The sequence below is a fragment of the Onthophagus taurus genome, chromosome 1 (genome assembly GCF_036711975.1).
Source record: "Onthophagus taurus isolate NC chromosome 1, IU_Otau_3.0, whole genome shotgun sequence".
Lineage (NCBI taxonomy): Eukaryota > Metazoa > Arthropoda > Insecta > Coleoptera > Scarabaeidae > Onthophagus > Onthophagus taurus.
The window spans coordinates 18,561,823-18,574,885 of NC_091966.1; the positions used below are offsets into that span (position 1 = coordinate 18,561,823).

At 34.1% G+C, this 13,063-nt stretch overlaps 1 protein-coding gene across 4 annotated transcripts in view; it reads right to left on the minus strand.

Moving 5' to 3' along the window:
* The window catches only part of LOC111415637 (SCY1-like protein bma), a 265,493-nt gene that overhangs the window by 201,640 nt on the left and 50,790 nt on the right, over positions 1-13,063 (minus strand). The window lies entirely within an intron of this gene.

Below are 13,063 nucleotides of genomic sequence, written 5' to 3' on the forward strand. Positions count from 1 at the left end.
AGGGTGAATTAGAGGAGCTGGCTCAAGTGATTTGGGACTCCGATTCGGAAGAAGAATTAGACGACGATGATGCTGATACTTCTTCTGAAGAGTACATAGAAGACACTGAACATGACTCCGAATCAGAAATCGAAGGTAATGACTCTGGTGATTTAGAAGATGTTGGAAATAGCAGTTACTTTATTGCCAAAGATAAACTGACTAGATGGAGCAAAAATTCGCTAAAAAGCAAATTCAGTAAGGTGAGTGCTTGTGGTAACCGTTGATGGTTATCTCAATAAGTTGAATATTAGATGGTGATTCCTATTTTTACTTGCCGTTATCCGATTTGATGATAAAAGTACAAGGAATCAAAGAAAAAAGATAGATAAATTAGCTGCAATAAGATGGGTCATAGATAAATTCATAGAGAATTGCAAGAACAACTAATTTGTGGGCAATTTTTTAACAATTGATGAAATGTTGATACCTTTCCGAGGACGCTGTAGTTTTCTTCAGTATATTCCAAACAAACCGGCGAAGTATGGAATGAAAGTTTTTGTATTATGTGATGCAAAAACATTTTATGTGTCGAATTTTGAAGTTTATTGCGGTAAGCAACCCGAAGGCCCCTACAGCATGCCAAATACACCTACTGCGATTGTTCACCGCTTGTTGAAGGAAGTGAAAGGTAGTAATCGGAATTTAACGTGTGATAACTGGTATTCAAGTTATCCGCTAGCGAAAGAATTATTGGAAGATAAAATTATTATGATTGGGACCATGAAAAAAAATAAACGCGAAATACCGCAAGACTTTTTGCCTCATAAAACTAGACCTGTGAAATCTTCGTTGTTTGGATTCCAGAAAAATGTAACATTGGTTTCCTACGTACCGAAAAAAAATAAAGCGGTCGTATTAACCTCAACAATGCACGAGGATGGAGATATATGTAGAATGTGGACTAATAGAGAACTATATGTATAATCAGCCAGATATAGTAAAAGTAATAAGAAAGTAAGATAAATTGGCCGGCCATCTTAGGACACAAGACAAGTCGTTAAGTTTGTATGGAGAGCGTCCCGAGATGGCAAGCGGCTGCTAGGAAGACCGAGGATGAGGTGGAGAGATAATACTGTAGTTGATCTACGGACCCTAAATATCGAACTACCAGAGGAACTAATATTGGACCGCAGCAAACTGAGGCAAACTGCACAGTCAGCGAAAACCCACCCCGGGTTGTAATATTACGCAGAGAGAGATAGAGATAGATATGAGCAATGAGACTTTTAAAATAGCTCTTCGTTCTGTTGTAACTACTACACGTAGCCGACCAATTTGTTGTGCAATCTGGACATGCATGCTACTGGTTATTTCAGAAATAATGACACCGACAGACAGCATCTGGGTAACGATCAATTATCATTAATCCTCCAGTTGACGGGCTGAATCTGTAAGACCTGCCAAATTCATTTTTTTATTGTATCTTTCCTAACATTTTTTTTAATTGATTTTTCTTCTGGGTGCCTTCTTATTTTTACTAAATACACTCTCTTTTTTCAATTTTATGTTTTGCCGTTTAGTTATGAGAAGGGCTTTGGGCCTATTAGACCCAACCTGTATGTTCTTTTTTTCCATCTAACTTTTTTATCTTAAATGATAAAAACGTTATAGGTAATTCATTTGATGTAATTATGTATAAAGTGTTCCTGGGGCATCCCTTGTCTTGTAACTATACCGAGTTTCTTGTATAAATTATAACATTTCATAATAATACAAAGCGTGGTGTAGATCCAGTTTCGAGTAAGCCTGATATCATCTTACATTATAACGCCACCAAAGGAGGAGTTGATACCGTTGATAAAATGTGTGGCACATACTCAATATCAAGAAGGACAAGAAGATGGCCTTTGGTTATATTCTTCCAACTGATGAACATCGCGGTGATCAATGGACAACTGCTCTATAATGCAACTCATGTCAATACAGCTTACAAGCACAGAAGAGAATTTTTGAAGTTGCTCTCCTTAGGTTTGATGAAGCCATATCTCTCTGAACGTGCCAGCATAGAGTCATTGCCAAGTGACATACACTGTTTCCTAGCAAAATACAAAAGACCAGCAGAAGACACCAATGAGGAGGAGCCACCTGCAAAGATACGAGCGAGGTGTTTCATTTGCGGTAGGAAAAAAAAATCGAGTCACAACCATAATTTGCGGAAGTTGCAATAGGTCCGTTTGCAAACAACATATGACAACAGTTGTTACATGCGATTCCTGCAAAAATGGCGAAGCAAGCAGCGGATAAAACAAACTAACCATACATTATATGTGAGATATTAATATTTGGGGTTTTTTTTTCTTGAATCTTTTCTTTGTTGAAGAGTTTGCCTTTTTTGTCGAGAACTGTAATAATGTGTTTTATATCTCAATAAAACAGCATGAAAAATCGAGGCAACATGTTTTCTTATCCCTATACATTGATTTATGTACTTCACCTCTTATTCATAGATGTGGTGTACATAATACACCGCGCGGGTAGCTACGCGAGATTATAGAGCACGGGTAGTTAAAGGATAAATATCTTTTGCTATCGCTGTGGTAAATATGTACCAGAACATGAAAAAAAGGGAAATTTCAGTGCATATTTAGTTTAAACGTACGAGATGTACTTCAATCAAAATGTTATAGTGTACAAAAATTGGTTGCCAAATACATTGTGTAAAAGTTGTTACAATCGTCTAATAGATTAGAAAAATAGAAGACTTGAATCTATGCCATTGATATCCCAATGATTTCAACTAATCCTGGTGACGGTCACTATCCATTGAATTGCTAAGAATGTGCGAATAAAGAAGCCGCATTGAGAAAATGGTAAGAAAATCATATAATTACGTTGGTGTTGCAAGTGGTCAAAGACCATTGCCTCATTCGGGCTACATTCATGTGCCAAAATGTTCCAGCCTAGATGTTCTATCTTCTATGACTTCTCCGACTTTTGCAGCAACATATGATTCAAATGACGATCCCCATATAATACCGAAAGAACTGTACCAATCAGCTCATTTTAATAAATCAAAATCAGCTTGATTCAATTGTTGCCAAATTGGAATTGACACAGCATAAATCAGAACAGCTGGCTTCGTTTTTTAAATCAAACAATCTTTTGGTACCCTGTCACAGCATATCAAACTCGTCGGGCAACACTCCAAAGTTTATTCGTTGTGAATGATGACAAAACTTTTGCATATTGCCCGGATGTAGGAAAATTGATAGGCGGAATGAAAATATAATATGAAGCAGATGATTGACAGTTCAAAACTCAGCTTGACAGCGGTTTTACTGCATTAGACCAATGAAAACCCATCCTGCCTTGGAAGGCAATCAAAGAAGTAATAGAAGGCTTGTTGAGAAAGCATCGTTCTAGCAACTACGATGTTTCTGTCGCAAGGATGTTAACATAGTTCTCGAAAATTGGCGTCCACGTGTCCTTGAAAATTCATTATTTACATCATCATCTGAACTACTTCAGCAAACAATTGGGCACCGAGTCTGATGAACAAGACGAACGCTATCTAATACCATGAGTTCTTTTTCACTCATTTTAGTGAAAAAAATTACAGATACAAAGGGAACAAATCGCCAAGTGCAATACTTGCGGAAATTTGCTGGAGGAGTAAGATGATCCTGATGATGAAGAATTTTCAGAAGGTGCAGTAGGGCCAGCAGTGGAGTCAAATTGACATTAAGTTATTAAATTGAAAAGGTCTATATTAGTAACGTTTGTGAACAGATAAACTTTGTTTTTCGTTAAACTTTGTTTTTCCTTAATTTTTCCCTTAATAATATCTATAAAATCAATACTTTTTTATAGTTACAATTCGTAGAACTCGAGTAAAGACGTTATAAAAAATTAATAAAAATTATTTATTTAAGCCTGAGCTACAATTATGCTGAAGAATGAAATGAGAAATCATCATTGGTTCGTGAGTTATAACTGAAAAACTACGCAAACAAACATCAAGATAAGAAAAAAATAAAAAACGTCATAAAAAAAAAGTTTCAGTTGAGAACGACAAACCCTTTGAAGGTTTTACTATACTGGCCTGGTACTTTCACCCTGACTTGGATTTTTTTACACCCCAGAATGACTGTTGCACTTGTCCTCTTGATAATTATCAAGAGGACAAGTTTTGAAGCGCTTATTCGAATTACGCGTGAGTCTTAGTTTTTTGAAGCAAAAAAAAACTCGCTATATAAATTTCTGGGGATTGACAATTTTTTGCAAAGACTAGCTTATTTATCCGATATTTTTGGCTATTTAGACGAAATAAATCTATCCCTTCACAAGACCTAGAACCAGAATCATTTCGGTTTAGCCGTCTTGAGAGACGTGGGACTAAATCCGAATGTTTCTAGTTTTCAGTCTAGTGTTAGTTCTAGTGGCAGTGGTAGGTAGCGCTAGCTAGCATAAGATATTATTGTACATTTTTATTGAACTAAAACTAGAACGCGAACTAGAAACATTCGGGTTTAGTCGTGAAAAAAACTTTCAGTTGTCAATGTCAACTTTAATTTTAATATTATATTCGTATTCTTCATAAAATAACCTTTAAAGTGCTTAACAAACACAGTCCAAATATGACGCATTTATCTCAATAAACCAAAAAGTTTGAACTTTCAACTATTAATTTTGACATATTTGTCAACTTATTAATGGATATTAATGGAGATATAATCACTTCCGGTTTGAAACGTCAACATCAATTTTGACATATTTGTCATCTTCATTAAAACGCCTTTAAAATGAGTCCAAGCCATGACCAACTCAAAAAACTCAAAAAAGAAAAAAGTTAGAATAAAAAACATTAAACCCCAAGTTAGCAACAATGAAAATACCAATTTAATTTTTAAATATTAATATCAACCTTATTTTTGATTTTTTTAATTATATTTTATAATCATTTCATAATTTTTTATTATTATATGTCAAAATGACATTGACATTACAAATCGGAAGTTGCTTATATCTCGAGTAATATTGAAATTAAACGTATCATGTTTGGAGTCATTTTAAAGGATTTTTCACGGCGATTACAAATATGTCAAAATTGAGGTTGACATTTTAAACCTGAAGTTAGTTATCATATAGTAGAAGTTTTATAACTAAAATTAATCTAGTGTTGGTCACATTTCCGCATTTTCTTTTTATTTTTAACGTGGTTTAAACGTTTTTAACGTTTATTGGGTCAGTGCAAATGATCAATGCAAGCCACATGATGATTCTTGAATTTTCCCAAGTATCTTAATATTTCTTTTGTTAAAAAAGAGCATTCTTAAATTTTAACCTGTAAACTTGTAACACATCGTCCTTAATTTCATTTTACAACTTTTTAAACTTTAATTTTGTAAATTAGTAACTAATAATCTGATTTCGAGTTTGATATGTGATCTTTTTTAACAAAAGAAAAAGAAATATTAAGAAACTTGTTTCTAAAATGGATAGGATGACGGATGTTAACCTATTTGTAGAGTAAGATGGCCAAAGGCCCAAACTAGTTAGATTTAAATTCTATATAAAATAGAAACCAGTTGAAAAGTACAAAATCAAACTACATAATTTTCTTCAAAATTTTTACACTACATTATTTTGACTAGTATTTGTGATTAAATTTATACCACGACTTACAGAAGCAACCTGTATAATCGTACAACGACTGACCAAGCGGATTCTGTGCTTGTGATGGCTGTCATCAACGTTCTGTGATAAAAATAGACAGGCACCAAACAATTTTCAATCGTTTGAGCCTGTCTATTCTGAGAAGTCTTATATTTTTAAAGAGATGAAAACGAGAATCCCATTTTTCTCAACATTGTTCATTTGTCACTTAGTCAAGTGATGCATAACGCGGTCCAATTGTCAATTAACAATTTTTTGTTTATAAACTATTGTCATTTCGGTGATGTGAATAAATCATCGAATAAATGAACACCGAGTTCACTTCTGTCAATTCGATCCAGTCATTAATGGGATCGAAACTCGTCAATTTTATTCTATATTAAACTGACCGCACCTCTATTAAATTTAGACGTCAATGTCTGATGCGATCTGGCATATACGTTCTAGTGCAAATGTTACGAGCCTCGGCCGTTATAACGTCATTAGAGCGTTGCGCTGGCATTTGATGTCAATGGACGCTTGAATATTAATCATTTTTAGTGGTAGTCGGTGCGAATTGTGACGGTTTCAATGTATCGCACGCCGCAGAATTTTATTTGAATCGGAAAATCGGTCGTAATTTAAAGCTGACACTTTTATATCTCCACAATAGATCTATCATTTTCCATTCCTATTGGTAAAAATTGAAAGAATGTAACAAATTTTATAATAATTTAACAACTTCTCCATCTTGTTAAAAGAAACTTTTAAGTAAATCGTTCACGTACACAGGAAATTATTTGTACGTTTTTCGGATTCGAACGAAGACGACCTCGTTTTATCGTTTCGAAGTCAGTAATCAAATTCGCAGTAAATCTCAAAAGTCGTTAAAGCAATAAAGTTATTTTTTTAAATTTTTAATTCAATTAAATTTTGTCTCAATATTGAGAGATTGAGAAAAAGCCACATGATTGTGATTAATCTCTACTGAAGTAAAACATTTGTCATGAAATGATTGATAAATGTTTGCATTATCCAAAGTTCGCCACAATAAGAAATAATTCCAACCGATTAATTTACCAGTAATACTAGAATAAGAATTATCTTTATGTATTTGAAGTTCGGAACACTTTTGAATCGAAGAAAAGAAAACATTGACAATAGATTTGATGGTGATTGAACTTCTTAGGAAGGTCTCACAAAGTTTTTTATCGAGTAAGTAAACAAAAAAGTTTAACCCTGTCACTTAACTGGATAACTCAATGTTACTAAAATGTTCTCTTTTACACTCTTAAGGCTCGTACAGACACGTTTAGTAATTTAATCGAGTAGCGCTAGCCACTCCATTCGTGTTATCAATGATTTGCTTGTGCCAATATCATCGAACAGTTTATTTATTTATTTGACCCTAATCACACTGATAGAAATCGAAAAGAAAAACAATATGAGCGTAGAGATCGAACTCGATATCTCCTTTGTGTGTAGATTGCAGTGTTTCAATGCACGTACTCCATAATTAAATTAATTGTAAGCCACATTGCCAAACAAGCCGAGTCTCCCCTTTTAAAAGTTCAGGTAGACTTGTAAGAGCATTTACGACAGGCTCTATTACTGTACTGGCTATTATGACTAAATATTAGTTACAAATTCGTATTATATGTCATGATATGCTTTGAGAAGACTGGGTACTGTTGGTTTATTTCTACACACTGCTAACGGAAAACTAGATACTGCTGACATACTTCTAAACATTGCCAATGGAAAACTGTATACTGCTGTTAGAGAACTATATACTGCTAGCAGAAGACCAGATACTCCTAGCACAAAGCTGGATACAGCTGGCATACTTCTACATACCACTAATGGAAGACTAATTGATATTGTCAACGAAAGACTAGATATGTCTGTTGGCAAAGAACTAGATTGTACTGACATAGAACTAAATAGTGTTCGCATACTGCTTGAAGAACCTTTAACAAAACAATTGTTTCAAAATAAAATCACACTTGTTGGAACAATACGATAAACTAAAAAGGGAATTTCTCCAAAAATGACGCCAAACAAGACTAGCCTGATAAATTCAACAATATTTGCATATCAAAATGATGTTACTTTTGTGATAGATGCTGAATATGATGTTGAAACTTGAAAACCCGATATTATTCTGTTGTAAAACTCGCGAAAGGTGGTATATACAGGTTGGTCCAGTTAACATGAGACAAGCGATCATCTCGAAAACGGTTCATTTTTACATAAAAATGAACCAAATGAAAATTGTTCTGTGCGAAGGGGGAAACCATACCACAATAACATTTTTTGACCTTGACCTTATTTTCAAGGTATTATATGAAGGTCACGACCAATTTTTTAAGTGGCACCTTATGTTTTTGATTGCAAAATCTGAATCTATGGATAAAAGCAAAATATTAAGAAAAAAAAACAAATTACCGTATGGTTTTGCCAGTACGACGGCGAAACATCTTTTTTAATGTTAGGTATAGGACGTATGGAGTATAAAAAATGTAAAATGAGACGCCGAAGACGAGTAAGTAATAAAATATAGGGGGTGCCATTTAAAAAAATGAAATCATGGTACTACTAAAGGTATGTACTAATGGTACAAAATTTCGAAAAGTTTAAGTGCCATACTAAAGATAAGTATATAAAGATAAATTAATACATGGTTTGAATTGTGTATGTTAGACTCAATCGCCGATTACGGAGTACCCAAGTGCCGAAATAATCGAGCATTTCCCGGAATGCTCAAACGGCATTTCAGCAGGTAATTTTGAGCAAACGCAGATTGGATAGTTTAATTCTACACAATCGCCGATTGTGCACCTCTTATTTGATCAAATACCGATCTTAATAAAGGTTAGTTATCGATTCGTTTTTAGGTTATAAAACTCTCAGCCCAGGCAGAATTACTGACAATCGAGTCGACGGACTAAATTTCGCGCAGCGATATTCCGCACCATATCACACATATCGTAAACAAAAAAGAAAGAAGTGTTTGTTTTATTCAGTAAATGTAAGTACAAGATTATGGTTTTTTGTGTTAATGCTGAAGCGTTTAATGATAACCTGAAAATATGTCTTACTGTTAATAATAAAAACTTTACATGCTCTCTTTCATCGGAGAAATTGAATGACATTATACAAGAAGTGAAGGCTTGCAATGACAAAAAACAGGCTGGTGAACCACTTACACAGCTAGAATACCGACGTCTTCATAGATTTGAGGTTTTAGCAATAGGAGGGATTGACAATTTAGTTCAAAAACGAACGAATTCTATTTCAATAATAATAATAATAAAGAAAAATATGCTAATGTTAGCAGAAATGTTATTGAACAATATTTAAAACTTTGTTTATCTTGCCAGTTAAAGAAAAAAGAGAAAAGTTTAGTTTCGAAGCCGATATTAACGAAGAACTTCAACAAAAGAGGACAAGTCGATTTAATTGACATGCAGACCGAACCCGAGAACGATTTTAAATTATCAGGATCACCTAACAAAATTCGTATTTTTAAAGCAGCTGCAATCTAAGAGTAGAGGAAGTCGCGTATAACTTGATGGAAATTTTTTGTATTATTTTCGCTCCCTGCATTCTTCATAGCGATAATGGCGTGAATTTGCAAATGCGGTAGTTACCAATTTAGCAGATATACAACCAATAAATGGTCAGAAGGTTTCTGCTTTGTGCAGTTACACAAAAATCGCTCATACCATAATGGCATACAGCGATCACCGTACGAGGCCATGTTCGGAGAATGATGAATGGTCTCAAGGATTCCAAGTTGCCTGATACTGTTGTCAGTCGTATTGAGAGGGAAGAAGAGCTGGATGATTTCCTTAACAAGCAAACCGACATTCAGTCACAAGAAGAAGTAGTAGTTGAAACTGAAGAAATAGATGATAGCTCTGACGGCATTAATATACGGTTAGAACAAATCACTCAACAGAGAGAAGAAAGTGCACAAAGTTTAAAATGAAAAGCTGATAAAATGCTGGATCGCAGTTCATAAAAATTTTCATCTGTATGTACTGGATGAAATATTTTATTGAAAATTCCGGATGTTAATCGTGGGCGAACTGCACCTAGAAATATATTAGCTGTTGTTATTTCTGAAATTGAAGGCCTATATAAAATAGGAACAGCAAATGGTATTTTAGAGAGGCTATATGCTAAAAATGAATTTCAGGTAACAATTCTTTATCTAATTTAAAACACGATTAGAATTTTCTTTGTAGATTTCAGAAAGCAACTTTATATCCTTGGCTGATGTTCCCACCAGTTCAGCTTCGTTTCAACACATTGCTTCTGTAGAAACTGCAAAAATAAAAAATGCAAGTGTCTTTTAAGACAAGTTAAGTGTAACAGTAAATGTCAGCAGTCTTTATCATGCTACAATAAATAAGGTCAATATTTACTTTAATAATTAAGATATTCTTCGTTGTTTTACTTTTATATTTTTGTAAAAATGTGGTTTATTTTTTGACAAGTTTGGTTTACTGTTAAAAAATAAAAGCTGCTCTTATTTTCTTTTAATAAAAGTGATCTTGTATTGTGTTGTGAATGACATGCTGCACATTTGTATACCTATACCTACAGACATATAATTTATTTCAACCTTATTAAGAACGGCATTTGATCAAATAGGAGATGTACAATTGTGCAGAATTAAAATATTCAATCTGCGTCCAAAAACGCGTCTTGGTTTAAAGATTGCGCAAATGCCTATTTCAATTCGATGTGACACTTTTACTGGAAATAGAACAGATACTGCTGACCGAGGAATATACATCGTTGGAAATCTAATTGATATTGTTAACGGAAGACTAGATACTGCTAAAAAAGTGCTATATAGTGATAGTAGGAGACTTGGAGCTACTGGCAGAGAACTAGATATTGTTCGCATACTTCTAAATATAGCTAATGGAAGACTAGCTACTGCTTGGAAAAGATTAAACATTAGCAGACTCCCAGATATTGGAAATGGAAAAGCACATAGTGCTTGTAAAAGACTAGATAATTATGATCTGCTTACAGTTGCTGATTGTAGATTTCTGTCAACTTACTGTTAAATTTTTCAAAAAACTGTTTGAAATAATTGTTTTGGAAAGTTATTTTAACAAAGACAAACTTTGAAGTACTTTTAAAGAAGTATTATAACACTTTTTTCTGTTACTGTGTTCTGTCTATACTTAAAATTACATTTGATTTTAGTGGAAATAATAAGAAATGTAGTACTAATTTATTTATTATTTAATTTTTAATGATAATAATTTAATTATTATCCCTCTTTCCCTACACTGTATTTCTCACATTTACACGACAGTCGTTAGACTTCTGACCCCTTGTCTGCTATCGGCAATGGGTTGCGTAAATTGCGGACTGTCCCATGTCTTACCAGGATGTCGTCCATTTCCTTTAGAAGTCGTTCTTCATTCCTCAAATTTATTCCGTCGCATAACTAGGAGGTTATGACTAGCTAGGTTTTAACTAGCATAACTAGGAGGCTCTACAAAAAAGTATGCTAATTACGGACATCTTCCATTGTGAGTGGTGATGTGATGAAGCCTGTTTTAACGGTCAATTGTTGGACATGGTTACTGATACGTCAAGGAAATTAGCTGATTGTCCTTTTTTTCCTCCATGGTGTAATTTAATCATTGGATGCTGACTCTTTAAATGACATAAGAAATTATCAAGTACCATCAAGGAATGGAATACGTTTTAATTTTTCTACATATGTTTGGATCCAATAGAGTGTTCATCTTGTTCTCGTGATACTTTGTCTGCAGACAGGATCAAGTTGGGCTGTGGTGGTGTAGCTGTTATTAACACTCTTGCGACGTCTTGACGGATTTTTCAGGCGTTTTGCCACTGACACCTTGCGAATAGCTGTCTTTATTTCACAAATAATTTCTTCTTTTACAAATAGTTAAGTTATAAAAACTCGTTTTGGAACGTTAGTAAGCCATGATTATCTAGCAAGGACTCCTCTCTACTTAAGATTAAGTCAAAATATTGACCTCTGTGGTGCGGTCAATATTACGTCTAATTTTGTCGTCAATATTATTTTTGTCAAGTTTTTGTTTTTTTATTTTTCTTTTAACACCTATATCTTTAATTGAAGTAATGATTATTTTAGTTATTAATTGCAAACATCGCATGTATTTGAAGGACCATTTAACCTATCGATATCGTATCATTGAGAATGTATAAAAGAACTGTCAAGTTATCGAATATGTCGTGTTTTTCTTTTTTGGGATGAAAATCTATGCCATCGGGGGGTTTCCAGTCGAATTGAAAGGATGTATTCTATGAGGACGTGGTATTGATCTTGATACTGCGTGTCCTTTCCAATGGATATAGGAAGCAATGGACCGACACGAACTACAGTTTCAAACGCCTTTGCAACGAAAAATAGAGTTCGTGTTTGAAAATATTCAACGTTAATACAAGTAGAAAAAAAATGTGAACTAAATTTAAGTTAACCGAATTCATAACTTGAAGAACTTGTTTTTGTCAGCAATTATCCTGATGGGAACAAATAAAGTTGTTAATTTTAAAGTAAGGTTAGAGTAACATTGAAATTCCTATCAACAGGTTTATTAAAGTTTAACTATAAATAAGTATGTAAATTAGAAATTTCCACATAAAGTTAGATTAAAGGTCGAACTCTATTATTAACAACGTGAAAATCCATTCTGCGTCAACTTTCGAACTAAGTAGTTTTCACGAAGTTACTTATTGACAGTTTGAGTTCTAAAACCTGTCCTCTTGAATTCCCTTAAACGATTTCGTGTCTAATAATTGAAGAGAAGCTATGAATAAATCATAGCAATCGGTGGGCGCAATATTTATCGTGAAATTCGACGCGACCGACGATAAACCGAGAAGGAAATAAAGGACCATTGAGAGACCGTTTGCTTTGAATTCATCGAACATCTCGTTCTGACGCGCGACAGCTCATTATTTATCAAGTGACAGCGGGGCACCAACCAACTCGGGCTGCAGAAAGGCTCACGTTCCGGTGACAATGACGTTGTTGCCAAGTGGGTTCCGGCCATAAAATCTTTTTATCAGTACTAACCCCACGCAGTTTCGTCTCTTCCTTCCCCATTTCGTATAAAAATTACAGATACAAGATGTCGTAAAAATGGGACGAAAACTGGGGGAGTAAAACTTAATGCGTCGAAACCTTCTTCTCCTGACACATACGAGTTATCGACGTGAAATATTGAGGATAAGACATTCGGAGTACTCAATATTTACGATTTTGTTTCTATAAGGGAAAATTTATTTTTATATCTGATACAAAATGCTGTTTATTTTACATAAAAACCGAAAGAAACCTGTACGGCAAGGATAAAAATTATATGTGACATATAACATGTTTGTCTTTTACGGGGAATTC